The 17,965-nt window shown below is 45.8% G+C and overlaps 1 long non-coding RNA gene across 1 annotated transcript in view; it reads left to right on the forward strand.

The window, feature by feature from the left end:
• The window catches only part of LOC114671954 (uncharacterized), a 152,012-nt gene that overhangs the window by 123,155 nt on the left and 10,892 nt on the right, over positions 1–17,965 (forward strand). The window lies entirely within an intron of this gene.

Raw genomic sequence — 17,965 nt, forward strand, 5'->3', positions numbered from 1 at the left:
CTCTGGGCCGGTCCCTATGACCCCAAGGCCTGGCTGGACGCTTGGTGTAAGCCTCCCTCCTCATAGCATCTGCCCTCCCTGAACAGAGACACTTCCTCAGCCTACACTTCTCCATGCTTGGAAACCACCCCAGAGGAATAATGAGAGCAAAGAGCAGGGATTTGGCAACTGTGCAGAAAGGCAGGAGAATCATGGATTTGTCTGACTCCTGGGCTTTGGCCTCATCTGGTGGAAAACTGTGAAAATTCCCTACTGGCTCCTCCCTTCCCTTCTCTCCAGGCCCCTCCACCATTCTCCACCAAATAGACACGCCTCCAGAAGAAGTTAAGTAAGGCCACTCTCTGGATGCCTCTGAACAAAATGGTTTGCTTAAACGTACAGAAATAAAGTTTAAATGGGGTAGCAGGCTGCAGTGGGACCCACACCCTGACCTCCATAAATGGGTAAATGTTCAGGCTGCTGGCAGACCATGGCGGTGGTTTGGGGGTATGGGAGGAGCACAGAATTAAGAGACTGGGACTTAAGTCCCCACTCTGTCACTCCTCAGCTCAGTAATTTGGGGCAAAGTCACTTAACTACCGTGAGCATCAGTTTCTTCACTCAGAGAATGAGGACAATGATTCTCTTACCTGTGAGCTAACAGATGAACGAGCTCTCGGGAAAGCCCTGAAGGGTGTGAGGTTCCAGACAATGAAGGAACTATGGGCATGCAGGATTTAGCTGAGAGGGCCTTTACTCACTTCGTCCTTTCCCTGCCTCTCCCTCTTCCCCAAAAGGAGTCTGTCTCCTTCTATAAAAGGGGTCTTAATACACATTCACACGCACACACATACAGAGTCTTCAGTTCTTGTGGGCTTTTCATTTTGTTTTCAGAGTTAAATCATCTTGGAAAACAGCTTTTCCAATAAAGACCCAGTGGCCAGGACTGCTGGATGCACTTTCTTTAAAGGTGGTGGGAAACACAGAAGCAGGAAAGTCCAGGACGGCATCCATCCTGTGCAAGGGGAAGATCCTAAAAGGCTATTTCCTCTGCTGTCAACTAAGAAAGATGGACGTTTGTAGCTGGACACAGAGACTAATCATCCGTAATAGTCTGGCAGCACTAATGCATTCAGGGGACAGCAATTAATGCCTGATGGGGAACATCAGGAGGACGGAGCTTGAATCTGGCAGCCTCTGGCAAAGTCAGTTTGAAAACCTCAGGCTCCATTTCTAATTGAGGGTGTCTCCACCTGGCTTGGCAAACTCTATGCCTCTCCAAAAGGGAAGAAATAGCTTCCTAAGTGAGGCTCGGGAGGAACAAAGGCCTCATTAGGATCAATCACTTATTCCAAGTACACATTCCCAAGAATCTCTATTGATGATCTCAGATACAAATGAAGTAGTAATTAAGGATGTAATGCAAATGATCTTTAGCTTAGTAACTCTCTGTAATTGAAATTTACTAAATTAAGTCTGAGATTTTTGAAACTAGGCCTTTAAAAAAAATTTCCCCGATTATAATTACCCCCTCTCCTCCCTCCTACCCACCCTTCAGTAATGTAATTAGTTTAAAATAAGATCCGTGGTAGGGCTGATGATGCGCTGCCTACTGAAATGCTGGCCGCCTATCAACAATCCCCAGGGAGTGAAGAGAACAGGGGCTCGCATCAGTCGGAAAGGCCGCTGTCGTGCTGCCAAATATAGGACAAGGAAACTGGACACAGAGCTTGTGATACTGACTGTGCCGGGCGGGAGAAATTTCTTAGCTCTCCCTTCTGTTTCTTTCCCCTCTGCCCATAGAACTGGGATAAGCTATGGACCATTCAGAGAAAGAAGGGAATAGACTGGAGTAGGAGAGGAATTGGAATCTTTAGGGGATGCTGAGAAGGCCCCTGACAGGAGAGGCAGAGGGCTTGGGCAGATCAGAAACCCGGCTGTTTTCTCAGAGGCCAGAGTGCTAAATCTCAATCTGTAATAGCCCTGGGACTCCTCCAAATCCTGTCCTCTGCCACCTGATAGGACCATCCCTGGCCTTAGCTCATTTCTCCTGATCTGCCCCAGCAGAGGGCAATGCCCGCCAAGCTCAGCCTGCCCAGAGCCCAAGAGGAGCTGTGTGGCCAGAGAAGGAGCCCCAGCAGGAGCTCCAGCCTCCCTGTTCTTTTCCCCAGTCTGGTTTTTGTCCCAAACTGGGACAAAGAAAGTGGGTTGAACATTGTCCTGGGTATGTTTGATCTTCTAGAAGAGCACATTGGCCTATTTCATTTAATTCAGATGAAAAGACCAGCTTGTCTTTGAGATCACACTCTAATTTCATCAGAGCTGTCATGTGAGAACAGAAGAGAAGCTACCCACAGCCTTCCTCCTTCCCTTCCCCACTCCTCCCCTCGCTCACCCCACCCTCCCGGCCCACGGCTTCCTGAAAACTGTTAGATCAACGCAGAAACACCTGAAGTCCATTGACCCTCACAAAGCAAAAGCCAAGGGCTGCCAGGGCCATCTTAAGATGCTGCATGAGAATAGCAACTCCCTGGCAAGCAACACAGACCTGAAAGAATGCGTTCTCCCACTGGCCCCCAGCCCTTCAAAACTGCGTGTGCGCACGCGCCTGCTTTCTGCCATCCATTCACATCACCATTGTTAGAAACTTCCATAAATGCTCAACTGAAGCGCTTCTGTCAGATAAGCAGCAGAGTTATTTCTGAGAGCACAGCAGGTGTATGTTCCATTCGCAAATCAGATGGAAAAGACAGACAATAGCAATCTCATCTCTAGATAAGCCCTTGCTTAAAAGTTGCCCTGAGCTAATATGGGCATGTTGACTGTTGGATCCTGGTGCCCAGTGTGGGGCCTGGCACGTGGTAGGTGCTTGGTAAATATTAGCTGAGTGAATAAATGAATGACTCACTCTTCTTCAAAAACTTTTAGGAGCTTCTCAATGGTATGGAAAAATGACATGATTCTAAAATCTGGTATTGGGGATCCTGCAATCAGATGCCTGCCTGCCTTGCCCGCCTGGTCCTGTGTTGCCAGACTGGAGTGCAGTGGCCCAGTCTAGGCTCACTGCAACCTCCACCTCCCGGGTTCAAGCGATTCCCCTGCCTCAGCCTCCTGAGTAGCTGGGACTACAGGCACATGCCACCACACCCGGCTAATTTTTGGTGTTTTAGTAGAGACGGGGTTTACATGTTAGCCAGGATGGTCTTGATCTCCTGACCTAGTGATCTGTTCACCTTGCTTCCCAAAGTGCTGGCATTACAGGCATGAGCCACCGCGCCCGGCCGTGACTCTGCCTTTCTAACAAGTTCCCAGATGATGCTGATGGTGCTGGCCCAGGACCACATCTTGCCCATATCACTCATCCTCCTCATCCTGCATCCCACCAGTTGGTCAAGGTCCTGCTCAGCTGCTACCTTTTTTGTCAATAAAACTGGGCACACTAGCAAAAAATGCACCCCACCCTCCACTCACCTCACTGCTACACCCCTCTGTGCCTGCCAAGACACTTGTATCTGAGCTATTTGGCTGTGTCTCCCTGACCTCAGGGGCCTAAAGTTCTCGTGCCTTTCCCCATACCCCACAGAATCTCATTTAGTACAGCCAGGGACATGCTGCCAGCTGGGGCAGATTCCATTCCATTCACTGGGACCTTAAAGAACTTCAGACTCCTTGATGCAGCACTCAGCCCGGGGGGTCCAAAGATGCAGGATGCCCAGAGACTGCCCTTGAGATTAACATCTGTTTTCTGGGTTATAGTCACTGCTCACTGAGCCCACTCTGCTGTCCTTCCAGCTGCTGGCCTGGGGCATGACTGACCTGAGCAGACCACTGGATGTCCTCCCTGATCTAAACCAGTGGGAGGTTCCTCTCACTAATACACAGTTCCAAGTTCTCAGCTTGACTTGCTGTCTTTGAGACTCAGAAGGGAGGTGTCACTTTCGGTGGTAAGCCACAATATGTAACTCACAGAGGGCAGTTAAGAGGCAGGTGAAAGATGTTTTGCAGCCTGTTGAAATGTCAGTGACTAAGACCCAGGGGTGCTCTGAGAACATTCTCACTTCTCAGTTGTGGGCACCTAAAAGGTTACTGTCCACCTGGTTCTCCTGCCACGTGGACTTATGGCATCATGCCCTCACATCCTCATGGGACCAATGGTAAATTATGGAACCTCAACTCAGCCTGCTTAAGTAAAATGGAAACTCTTTGCTCACCTTTGTGGCTTGGCCCAAGGTGACTCAGAATTGAAAAAGGAGGTACAGGAATCTGAGATTTAGGAACCATGTCTGTTCTCATACATGCCAGGACCCTCTCTCTGTCCATCCCATTCTCATCTCTGCATGTCCTTGTTTGTGGGCCTAACTCTCTCTTGCTGCATTCAGGAGAAAGGGTACCATGCCCACCAAGGCAGTGTGGAATGGAAGGGGGACTGTTCCCCAAAGGAGATAGGAGTGCTAGAGATCCACTCCAAATGGTTAGCAAATGTTAAGTCTTTGTCACAAGTCGGGCACTCTGCTGTTTTACATATATGATCTCATTTGATCCCCAAGCTGACTCAATGAGTCAGGTATGGCATTTTCTGGTCTGACAAATAAAAAGGCATGACACAAATCATACCTCAATCCCTTCTGCCAGCTCCAGTGCTGGCTTTGGGACAGCCAGAAGATGTGACCTGGATGGGAGGATGCATTTCCTTTGGAAATAAGCATATTATCCTCGAAGGAGGGCCCAAAAGCCAATGCTTTAGCTCTGGTTGTCTCTCTATCAGTAGTTATGAAGCTAACACCATAAATGTCAAGTTGTTAATTTTGGGTAATTTAGATCTCTCTATTAAACCATCATTTCTCTGTGAATCTACATTGAAGGGAGAGAAGTCCCATCAAGAAAATCAAACGGGTTTCTTCCACTGTCTCATCCAGCCAAGACACATATCCTTTAGGATAGTATTTAAAAAGACAGATGATCCGATTAGATGAGGATGAGGCATGGGATTCTCCCTCCAGACCATCTGCCATTTGGAGATGTTTTCATGGATCCTAGGACCCTACCCAAAAAAAGGACTCCTCTCTAGCTCTATTTCTGTGACCACTTCTTGCCTATATTTTCTCTAAGAAGAAATGGGAGTTGAGACTTGCTCACAACTTTACCATTAAGAGAAAATAAATTATAACAGAGCCTGGTCACTACCTGTCTGAGTGGTCCGCTGACCCACCAGGGGCGTGGCTCCTTGGCTGCTGAGTTTCTCAAGGCTGAGAGCAGCCCCTCCAGTGTTCTTACCTGACTGGGGACTTCATGCAGCCACAGGCACTGCCTCTTCTGCTCTCCATCACATCCTGACTCACAGCACAGTGGCTGGCACACAGCAGGTGCCCAAGAAGTGTTTGTTAAACAAATGAGCGATATCCCATTCTCCAGTGGTGCCTCAAACCATAACTGAAATCAGTTGGTGACTCCAAGTCAAGGTCACTGTGCTGAACATTATAGTTATAGGCAGCAGGGACCATCCTTTCCCAGGTCTGAAAGAAGGACCCAAGTTCCTCAGAGACATCCATGGTTCTTCTCCCTGGTCAGTTCTGAGGGCTCTGTTTTTGGTTTCATCAATGCAAATGCCAACTCTTTATGTAAATATTGTCATAAATTCCTTCTCAATATTCTGCTGTGCATTTGTTCAATATAAATGTGCTGATCACAGGCTTCAAATCTGGGCAAAGAATATTTGACTAAAGTCAGACAACCAGAGCTCCAGCTCTATGACCACTAGCAAATGCCAATATTTACTGCGCACTAACTATGTGCCTTATGCTTTATATGCATAATCTCATTTAATCCTCAAGACAATCCTATGTAAATGGTGCCATCATCATCATCTTGATTTTACTCATGAGGAAAGTGGAGTTTCTAGGGTGTAAGGACCTAGCTCAGTGCCACATAGCCACATGGTAACTACTTAGTTCAAGGTAGAGTTAGGACTCAAACCCATCTGACTGACTCCAGTGCCAGTGCTTTCAAATCAATCTGCAGCATTGCAAGTCACTTAACTTCCCTGCGCCTCTGCTTATTTTCCTTTTAATGGGGATAAAAATCATCTTGCAGAATGAACATTGTAGACTGACGCATTGTGTACACTGTAAAGCACCACACACCTTTTGAGGTTAACATTGCCATTGCCATTGCCCCCAATCAAAGCAGGGTGTGAGAAGCCAGCACTAGATTAATCGGTGCTTCTCTTCCCTTAGGCATCGTGCCAGCACTTCAGTAATCAGCAGACATTACCAAACACCTACTTTGTGCCATTCACACAAAGACGAATAAGAGGGTGCCCTTGCCCTCAAGCAGCCCACAACCTTATGAGCGTCTCCACTAGTTAATGAGGGTCAAGGCTGGATCTATACACTTACCCCAGATGCCCCCTTTGCTTGATGGTTCCTCGTTTCTCTGGAAGAAAGAGTAAAAGAGAAGTTTGAGCCTAATGGTTGGACCTCTAGGGCACAAAGAATAAGAGGGCAGATAAGTGGGAATACAGGCCACCCCTCAGCTCTGGGGATCACACTCCAGGGAGGAAGGAAACCCTCCTTCCTACAAACCATGGTATTACAGAGTGGTTAATGGGTTCAGGTAGCAGCTCCCCGCTTTCCTGGCCATGTGAACACCAATTTAAGGCTCAGTTTCCTCATCTCTTAAGGGGAGGTGATAATTTTGGTAACATGTGTAAAGAGTTTTGGTCAGTGTCTGGAGCAGAGCAAACGTTAGGTGATGTGTGACCAAAGGCGGGGGAACTGGTAGCTCAGGCTGCAGCAGCAACAACCTCGTGAGCCAGTGGGAGGGAAGCGGCAGCTGTGGCCGAGATGAGGGGAAGCCACTGAGGACCCGGGGAAGGAGCAGCACCCCTTCCTCAGTGAAGCACGGGGACTCTGGAGCAAGCACCCGTGTTGTTTAAACAGCCCTCACTTGTCCTGTGTAGCCTAGAGAAAAGAGGGCCAAAATACCAAATAATGAAATCAAAATGTCTTTTCCACATTAAAAACTATTGTTTGTTTACAGAGCAAGAACATCAGGTATTTGTGTCATGCTTTCAAATTCATTAGATTCTCAGAACAACCCCATAAGGCACAGAAAGAAATGACCACCCCCATTTTGCAGCTGGTGGGACTGAGACTTGTGAGCTGACACCGTTTGATGAAAGTGGTAGAACCGAATTAACACCTAGTGCTTGGTCTAGGGTTTAACACCCTCTTTCAGAGCAAACCTTTCTGGAGCAAATGGGAAAAAAATGCAGATGCCTGCCTGGAGAAGCTTTTAAACTTCCTATTCCTGAGCCCTCCTGAGACCTACTAAACAAGGATGTGCACGGTCTGAGGAAGCTCCCTCAGGGGAGCGGATACCATTGCGCTGGCACAGTGGACTGGCATCCTGGAAACCAGTAGCCACAACAGTAATGCTCCGTTTGTAGCTGTAAGAGGGTTTGGAGCAAACACCCTGGTTGTCTGCCAGCCCCAGGCACCCTCTGCCCACTCTTGCTAGGATAACTGCACTGGCCCACCGACTGGGGTTATGCCTATCAATAGTCCCCCACCCAATCCACCCTCCACTGCAACCACCCCCTGCCTCGCCCACATGCAAACCCCTGCTTAGCATTCTGCTCAGCTCGCAAGCCCCTTAGCCTGGCTGACAAACCCTGCCTGATCTGACCGCATTATCCACCGCTCTCTGCTCCCTAGCCCCCAAGTCTGCCTTCAGTCTCCAGATCTGCAGAGATCCCCTCATACCACAAGCCCTTGCACTTATGCCTCCTGCCCTCTCAAATGCCCATGGCCTCAAACCCCACTGCCCTCTCCTTCCAGTTAATGCCTCCTCCATCTGATGGCACAGGGAAGTCTCGTCAGTCCCCAGTCTAGGGCACAGTCCTTTGCTACGTGTTCTCTTAGAGCCGGGATCCCTTCTTTGGGGGAATCTCATCTCTGATTACAGCTGTACATGGAGGACTGAGTTTTTAAAAATTTAGTTCCATCTCCTCTCAACACAGAAGAGAGTTTCTGGAGAGCAGGCATCATGGGGTCTGCCCTGCTCATCGTGTCTTCTCACTGCTTGGCACTCAGTGAACGTTTGTTGAATGATATCGCATGTTATTTGTAATGGGACAAGCCAGGAGCCCAACTGCCTCCACCTCCCGATTCCCAGGAGGCAGGACGTTTGGAGGAGGCCAGAGTGATGAAGCCATTCTGACATCTGTGCTCCCGTCAAAGTGCAACGTCACTAGGTTTTATTACCACGTAATGTGCATGGCCGACGTTCCCAACTTTGTGCCGTCCACATCCCCTACCCTGGCCATGAGAGACTCCCACACCACAGTCTCCTTCATCTCTCTTGGGTTTGAATTTTTATGAAGTGGAATTATTTTTGTGGTCAGAAAAGGCCATATAAATAATTTTTAGTCTGTCAGAACTGGGCAAGACTCTAAGGTAACATTAGTTCTGTCTCTAAAAATCAGAATTTGGAAGGAAGTATAAAGTATTTAATGTATGTCTATTGAAAGTATTTCAAGAAGCACTAGAAATTTATTTGAAGTTTCTCTTGGCATTCTGAAGTTGAGAAAAAGAGATAATGTCATGGTTCAAATATCGTCTCTGCCCCAGACACTGCAATGTGTTGTCAACTTTAAGGGATCTAGTGAAGAATGTGAGAGGCAGAGTGAATTCTCACAAAAGAGGCAAATGCCTTGCTGGGCTGCTTGACGGCCCTCCCTGAGATAAACAAGGAGAGCAAATCCAAGAGCCATGGTTCTGTGTGGCAGCCCTCCTGACACCTGCTTCACCCCAAACTCCACCCTGCATAAAGGCCAGGGATGGGGTGAGATTATTTGGTTTTACACAGTATTACTTTTTAAAACCCTAAGGTTTAGTAGGTTGGTGGTTTGTTTTGGGCTGTGTCAAACAATTCCCACATGAAGTGATTGCATTTGAATTTCACTTACCTATCTGAGACAATTCCTCACCTCTCCCTGCTGTGAGCCTATGTCTTAGTTTGCTTTGTGCTGCTATAACAGAATTCCACAGACTGGGTAACGTATAATGAAGGGAACTTTCTTTCTCCAGCTCTAGAGGCTGGGAAGTCCAAGATCAGGGGGTCGCATCTGGTGGAGGCTTTCTTGCTAAGTCACCCCATGGCAGAAGGGCAAAGAGACAGCGAGGGAGAGACAAAAGGGGCTAAACTTGTCCTATTATGAGGAACCCGTTCCCACAATAATGGATCCACTCACATGATAATGGCATTAATGCATGCATGAGGGCATAGCCCTCATGGCCTCATCACTTCTTAATACTGTCACAATGGCAATTAAATTTCAACATGAGTTTGGGAGGGAACACACATTCAAACCATAGCACCCTAGATTCTGGCCCAACTCTGGCTCCTTACTGGTGAGAATCTCTTTGATTATTTGAAATAAGGATCAAATAGCTGTTAAAGAATGCATGCTTTGGGCTGGGTCTGCAGAACATAGCCAAGGGCTTTGCTGACAGAAGCAGAGTAGTTAATGGCAAAAGTGTCGGGAGACTCAAACCTGACTGGGTCAGGTGACCTCATTCCCTTTATCATGAATCTTACCACATTCAAGCAATTTTTCTCTCTTTACCCCTGGTAGGCTAGACCCAATGGGAACCTACCTGCTAACCTATAATTGAGATTTTAGCATTGCATTAGGGTTGGGGGATGAAAGGAGGTCATTTTAAGCATAATAAATTTTGAGAGTTGAATAAAATGTTACCTCCTAGATTCAAAGAAAGATTGGATAGGCTGGGAGATTGGCAGACAGATTTAAAGAAATATAGTGGGCTGGTCCACCCCTGTTTCTTCTCTGTAAGGCCACTGTATAGAAATCTGTAAGAGTTTTTGTGAACATGTGACCAGCCATTATTCCAAAATGTGTCTGCCACTTGATCATTATGCTGATGAATGGGCAGATGGATGGGTGGATGAATGGATTTATCCACAGTGGCAGACACTGTCAGTGCCCTGCCCATATTCTCTGTTTTCATTTCTACACTCCAAAACTGCTTATTTCCCACACCTGCCACTCTGTCTCTTCAAGCCTTTATCTGGCTGGGAAAGCACATCAGGCCTAGGAGCCAGAAAAGGAGAGTTGCTGCACTGGAAGCAGACTTCAGCCCATGATGGATGGGGATGTGGTAGATAAAGACCCAGTCTCAGTTGGGTGATTCTGAGGCATTTCTACACAGCAAGAGTAACCCCCAGTTGCCCTCAGTGATAACTGATAATGCACTCTTTTTTTTTTTTTTTTTTGAGATGGAGTCTTACTCTGTTGCCCAGGCTGGAGTGCAGTGGTGTGATCTCGGCTCACTTCAACCTCCTCCTCCAGGGTTCAAGTGATTCTCCTGCCTCAGCCCCCCAAGTAGCTGGGATTACAGGTGCACACCACCATACCCAGCTAAAATTTTTATGTATTTTCGTAGAGGCGGGGTTTCACCATGTTGGCCACGCTGGTCTCAAACTCCTGATCTCAAGTGATCCACTTGCTTCAGCCTCCCAAAGTGCTGGGATTACAGGTATGAGCCATTGTGCCCAGCTGATAACACACCTTTATTGCCTTTTTTCCTTCCCTATCTCCTTTCCCATTTTCCCCTTAATGTTTCCTGGGATCACCTTCCAAATGAACTCTTGTACTCAAATCCTTATTGTGGAACATGCTTCTGGGGAACCCAAACTAAGACATCCATCTCACTGACTGCTCTGTGCATGTGACTGAAAAGTCCCCAGTGTCACCCTTTAGCCCTCTGCTTCCTAAAAACAAGAATAATATAGTTGGAAGAAAGGTGACAGCTAACTCACACATCATTGGATTAGTACCTAACCCTATCAAAGCGCATCATCACCAGGTCTTATTGCCAAGCAATGTGGTGGCTGACAGTGTTGACCCTCCTGCCATCAGCAACCCCCATCCTAACCACGAGCAACTTCCAAGTTCCTCTTTAGCTCCATTGGCTTTGAATTTTTATGCGGCACATTGTTTAATCTGCACCTAACTGGAACAGTATTAAACTCATTCTTGATTACTTCTCTCTGGAAACTCTCATCTTATTAAGTATTTAACAGAAGTTCACATTCATTACTGAAGCCGATCAGGCTCTGTTATTTAATGAATGAAAAGAGGACTAATGCCAGACCCACAAACCCATTTTCCTGGCCAACCTTCTTTGACAATGCAGCTTTCCTTACTCTAAGGTTGTCATGTTTGTTAAAAGAACAGTCCGTTCAGCTTTTTTCTGATTATTAACGCTCTAAATTCTCTACAGATGCTCGGAATACCTGCAGTAATTTCTAACAACACTAAAGGAGTGGTTCTCAGCCATAGCTGTGCATTAGAATCATCTGGGAAGCTTTTGTTGCAAGGGTTCCTGGGCCCCACTACAGACCAATCAAATGGCGATGTGCAGGCAGCAGTATTTTAAGTCTCCAGGTGGTTCTAATATGCAAACAAGGATGAGAACCACTGATTTAGGGGAACAGAGTTTCTATAAGGCTTTGAACACCAGCTGCCCCAGGAGCTACAGATTTGGAAAAGCAGGAAGAGGTAAAAGTGTCATTGATGACAGACCAAGTGACATAGCACACATCTAAATAACATAGTCACTGCATTTGTGGCCTACCCTATGCTTGACTCTACCCTTTACTCACGCTTCACTCTCTGCCCTTGAGCCAAGGGACCTCAGGATGCCCCTCATCAACCATGTAATGATCTTTTGCTCTCATAATATAGCAAAGACTTCTCCCCAGAGAAATTTCAAATCAGGAATTTTATTTTCTCACATGCAAGTTGAGCTTCATGTAGTCTCATTTCTCATGCATTTTAATTTCCCTATCTTCAGAGCTGAGTAATTTGTGCTCCTGGGTGATTTTTGAACCTTCAGGTATTAGATGAATGTGGCTGCCTTTGTCCCTGGGAAGTTATCCTACAGAAGGTGTTTCTCACATCCCCAGAGTCCAAAAAATCAAAATGGAACCTAAATGCTGTGACATTTCTTTATGACTGAGCTCTACCCAGGGCTGTCCCTTTATGGGCTTAGGGCCCTGGAGGATTTCTTTAAGCCTGATAATGTATAAACTTTATACAACCTTATAAGACTTTACAAAATCATAGTGATTATTTAGGATTCCAAACTAAGGTAACATAATTTAAGTGAGTCCTTGAGCCTTTTTTTTTTTTTTTTTGAGAGGGAGTCTCGCTCTGTCGCCCAGGCTGGGATGCAGTGGCTGGATCTCAGCTCACTGCAAGCTCCGCCTCCCGGGTTTACGCCATTCTCCTGCCTCAGCCTCCCGAGTAGCTGGGACTACAGGCGCCCGCCACCTCGCCCGGCTAGTTATTTTTTGTATTTTTTAGTTGAGATGGGGTTTCACCTTGTTAGCCAGGATGGTCTCGATCTCCTGACCTCGTGATCCGCCCGTCTCGGCCTCCCAAAGTGCTGGGATTACAGGCTTGAGCCACCGCGCCCGGCCGAGTCCTTGAGCCTTTTAAGATGTTTTTATCATTCTCAGCAAACTATCGCAAGGCCAAAAAACCAAATACCACATGTTCTCACTCATAGGTGGGAATTGAACAATGAGAACACTTGGACACAGGAAGGGGAACATCACACACCGGGGCCTGTCATGGGGTTGGGGGACGGAGTGGGGGGATAGCATTAGGAGATACACCTAATGTAAATGACGAGTTAATGGGTGCAGCACACCAACATGGCACATGTATACATATGTAACAAACCTGCATGGTGTGCACATGTACCCTGGAACTTAAAGTGTAATAATAATAAAAAAAGATGTTTTTACATGTTGGCATGTATCTGCATTTTTTCAGAAGGGGGAGACAGTCTGTAGCTTTTTTCAAATTCTCAAACAGGCTTGTGACTTCACACAGTTTAAGAATTAGCAACTTCATGCTTTCCTCTCTTGCCCAAGAGCCCAAATACAGACTTCTTGATGTGAAAGGGACTAATGTTGAGCCTCCTGGTCTCTTCCCTCACTTTGTTCCCTTCTCCTACCACCTTCCCCCTCACCATCTAGGGGCTCTAGAATGTTACAGGATATAGGTTTCTGGTCACCAAAGAGGAGGCCTAAGGCCACAGAGCACCTGAAAGTCAAGGAGACAAAGTGATCCAGCTCCCAGGATCCAGCAGTTCTTCAGAAAAAAAGATTTGGTATGGGTTCTCTGGTGGTGCATGAGATCCCAAGCAAACGCTGTCCCAGACTAACATAACTCCAGGCTGAGAGCTGGCTTAGCTGGAGAGAACAAGCCCCCCTTTCTTATGCAAGCACATGTGATCCTTTTCTTTCCCCAAATTCTTAAAAAGGCATGAAAAGTGGTCATTTGTCACTGTCAGGCTTCCCACTGTATCAAAGCAGACACTACGATGAAATCCCACCTCAGCATACACCTCACTCCCTCACCTTGGAAAGGGTGAGTCTCCCAGTTTCTCTGGTGCGATGCGATGTTGGGGGGAATCAATAATGTCTCACCTTCAGGGTGAGACGCAGGACTCTGTAAGTTCCATAAAGGGGAGGGGGACTGTGTGTATGGGGGGATGGTGGCATGGGGAGAGGGTGCCAACATTTATTGACTCTCTAGTATGTGCCAGGTGTGTGCTATACCCTTCAATCATGATCACTGCCTGGTGAGCAACTGCTACACAAGGTCACACTGTTGGGCTGGAAAAATTCTCAAGTCCAAGAGACTTACTCTTAAAAGAGGAAGAATAAACCTTTTTAGTGCCTGTGACAATGACCGCCAATTGCACCTAGTATTTCATGCTTTTTCTTTAGCAGCACTGCCCAGTAAAACTTTGAGATTAAAATGTTCCATGTCTGTAATGTCCCATGTGGTCATCATGAGCCACATGTGGCTACTGAGCACTTAAAATGGAGCTAGGCTGACTGAAGAACTGAATTTTAAATTTCATTTAATTCATTCAAATGTAAATGGCCACATGTGCTAGTGGCTACTCTATTGGACAGTACAGTTCTAAGGTAGATCTGATTTTTAGCTAGACCCATGGTCCCCTGAAATGATGCCTCTAATTCACAGCCTGTATTGCAGTCACGTGATTAAGTTTTGACCAGTAGATGCAAGGGGGGTGATATAGGCCACTTCCAGGCTATGCCCTCGAGGGAAGGGCATGCCCTCCACATTGCCTTTTACTCCCTCCTGCTGGCTGGCCCAGGCTGTGGCCGTGAAACATCTGAAATCATGAAGACAACACCTTAAGGAGAATACAGCAATAACATAAAAGGAAACTGGGTCCTGGAGGATGCTTTCATGAAGCTGTGCCCTAATTACAGCTCAGACATCTATGTGTGAGAGAAATAAAAATTCCACTTCATGTAAGCCACTGTCATTTTGGGTCTCTGTGACTCTGAGCCACACCTATCTTCTATCCTAGCAGACATATAGTCTTCCTCCCTCTTACAGAGGCTGGGGAAAACAAATGTCCTATGTATGAATTTCAAAGCTGCTGTCAGATATTTATGCAGCTTAAGGGCAGAGGTATTTGTGGAGCCTCTGCCCAGCAAAGCACTGCAAAGGCAGACCTGAGTTTAGTGGGACATAAGGTTATGGAGAGCCAGTTTCTGTGCACAAGAAAGAAATCAGGATTTGGGGGGAGAAGACTGGCTCTCAGAGAAGGGAGAAGGGCCTGGAGAGAGGAGGGACCTGAGAAACAGCATCAGGATTGGCCTAAGGGTTAATACAGTCAGCAGGACAGTCCCCAGGGCAGGAATAACAGATGGGCTTTCTCAGCAATGGCATCTGTTGTCCCTGTGCTGAACTGTATTGCAGGCAACCCCTTGCTTGCTCCAAACACTACTGCATAGTCCAGCCTTGTGTGGATGGTGCTTTGGAGAAAATTAAGGAATTGGGGCAGCATTCAACATGGAACAAAGCAATATGAGGAACACAGCAGTCTTAGGAGGAAAGACATGGGGTTCACTTAGGAGTGCAGAGGAATGGAGAAATCTGAGCAAGAGGAGACTAGGAGAAAAGGAAGCTCCTTGAGAGTTCCAGCAAACTTTTCAGGAAGAGAAACGCTGGCTTCCACCAAATGTGGGATGGGGGTTCCTGCCACTTCACTTGAATGTTAGAGAAAAGCATTACCCCAGAAGTGTGTATGGCCTGCAGCATCCAGGCAGTTGACACTTGGTTTGGCAGTTCCTCATGGGACCATCTTTCCTCCTGGCCAACTCCCAAAAACCTGACAGCCAAGTTGGGAAGAGAAATGAATGTTTCTTCCATGCTTTCTCTAACTTGGCTTGGATTAAAGGAGAACTGCTCCTCTTAAATCAAGAGTACACAATCATTAGGAGGAGTGAGAAAATCTGTAGTTGGTAGAGGGCCAAAGTGGATTGGTGAGCCTGGTAGTTGGAGACAGTCAGAACAGGAGTTTGGGAATTCTGGGTTTTATATGGGCCAGAATCCCATATCCCAACTGGCTCCTGAGACAGAACATGGAACACTTGCAGAAAGGTGTTAGATGTTGTTTCTGCTAATAGTAACACTGTATTTAATGTTCAAATATATTCTCTGTTTACGCTTGTTCAAGTGATGGAATTTTAGGAGCTACACCTGGGGTAATAGAAAGGTGACAGGTGTTTCCTTGGTAATTCTCCTGAATATGGTTCTATCACATCTCTAGTAAAATTCAGATATAGACTTAAGGTTGGGACCCACTGGAAAAGGATCATTTGGGAATAAAAATCTTCACGTTTATTGAGTGCCTTCTATGTGCCTGCGTGCTGCTAGACACTCTACATTAGTATAGTCTTCACAATCCAATGATGTAGCTTTATTTACATATTAATAAGGAAACTGAGGCTAAAGAGGTTGACAATTCGACCTAAAGTCACACAGTGAGTACGTGGTATGGTTGGGTTCTGAACTCAGACTGACTGCCATGGAGTCCACATACTTAGCCACTACCATTTTCTACCTCTTTGCTCTGGGGGTGTTGTACTTAGGCACTGGGTGCACACACCCCTTCAGAACCACACAGGGTCTTCCCATGAGCATGAAACTGCACAGAGGACTATATCCTCAAATGGCAAAGAGCCTGGGGTGAAGCTATACAACTATTAACGAGCAACCTAGAAGTTTTTGCTTTTATTAGTTATATACACCTCTTTATCAACTTAGTTACTAGTCACATCATAACAACCATAAAAGCAGAACATTTTCAAAGCATTTCTCTTATTTGATATTCCTAGTAGCCTGAATTCCAGGCAAACAAGATTTTATCGTAATCTGAAAAATAAATGGTCATTTCCAACCCCAACTTTAACTTTACTGAACATGTAGCATACTCGTTTTATTATTCATTGCCTGCCAAAGCCACACATTTTCACTAAATCTTGCAATTAGTGGAAAAACTATATTTTAAATACATACGTATAGTAGGTGTGCTGAGTATAAGCCTTAATGAAATTCATTTTAAAACAGTGGCATATCTGCTTGAAGATTGTATGAAGTACATTTCCCCGTGTCTTGTCTTAGGTTAATAAATACCTAGCTTAACTCCTGGCTTCTATCATTGCAAACCCTACCAAGTAAAATAATATATCTAATGATTCTGGAAGAAGACATTTTCTTCCATTTTGAGGAGTGTCTTTTACCTTGGGATTATGAATTTGAGGTTTATCTGATAGTGACTTTGCATGACCAAAAATGCTTTGGAGATTATGACATTAATTTTTAAGGAGGAGGAGGTTCAGGACTGTTGTCTTGCTGTGTAAAAATCTGCATTTTAAACATGTAATTCATTTTTAGTTCTACGTTTTGTGTATATAGAGTCCATATTGCTGCCTTGGTAGAAAGCAAGAAAGAGGGTTTTTACATTTTCTGTTATATTAGTTACATCAAATGTTATAAAGGAGATAGAATTGAACAGCTTGTAACTGTACTGAATCTGATTTTCATTTCATAAGATTTATAGAGTGATGTGAGAGTTTAACCTTGTCCTAAAAAGGCTCTTAAATGGAAAACATGTCAGCTGTATTGAAAAAGGGCCTCAAAGAGCTTCTCCCTGCAGGAGTCAGAACTTGTATGGTATCATCAGCTAGTCTCAGTGCCGCTGGTGAAATGTGATTTCTCAGATAAAACAGCATCCCAAGAAATGACATTTACAAAACGTGGTTCTAGCCAGTTTGGAGCAAGAATTCACACATTCACACTGCCATCCTCACTGCTGGCAGAGACCAAATTGAGAATATTTTTAGCAGGAAGAGCTGGCACTTGGCTCTGAATCCCATGGCTAGCGCCTGTGGAGAAACAGATAAGGAGTTGTATGGTTTGCTCCTAATAACCATGTTCCCTTGACATTGTAAATTTTTGCACAAAATTACCCAGAAGGCGTAAGAAAATACTCTTTACTGCAGTAAACCACTCCTGTACATGGAAAGTATATAGTGAGCATTGGAGAGATCAGGGTTTCCTTTTCCAAAGTTTTTGGAACAGACTCCAGGTTTCTTTCCACCCAGCGAAAAGCTGCTACAACACTTAGCAGGGTGGGGTGGGAATGATTAAAATTTGTTTGTTTTAAATGTGAATCATGACAAACCTAGAAATTAGAAACTTAGAGAAAAACTTATCTGAGCAAGGATAGTCGCCAAAAAGCTCAGAGCAAAATTGAAGAAAAAAAAAAAAAAAGTCCTGATGCTCCAAGACTTCAGACTTGTATGCATCTGGTACTGTCGAGAGATGCCCTACACTGAACTGTCTCCCCCCGGGCCAGGCGGCGCCTCAAACATTCCCCACAGCCTCCTTTTAGGTGAGTGCACAACTCTGCGAAGATCCAGGTAGGATCAATGTTATCTGGAAGAGGGGATATGTTAATCCCAAACTGCTGATTGTCAAACTATCAGAGTCCTTAAGGAATTGGTCTAAGGGTAAGTTTGGAACGTAGAAACTGAGTGGAGAAGGGAAAGGAGATCAAGA

Source organism: Macaca mulatta, chromosome 13, assembly GCF_049350105.2.
Source record: "Macaca mulatta isolate MMU2019108-1 chromosome 13, T2T-MMU8v2.0, whole genome shotgun sequence".
Lineage (NCBI taxonomy): Eukaryota > Metazoa > Chordata > Mammalia > Primates > Cercopithecidae > Macaca > Macaca mulatta.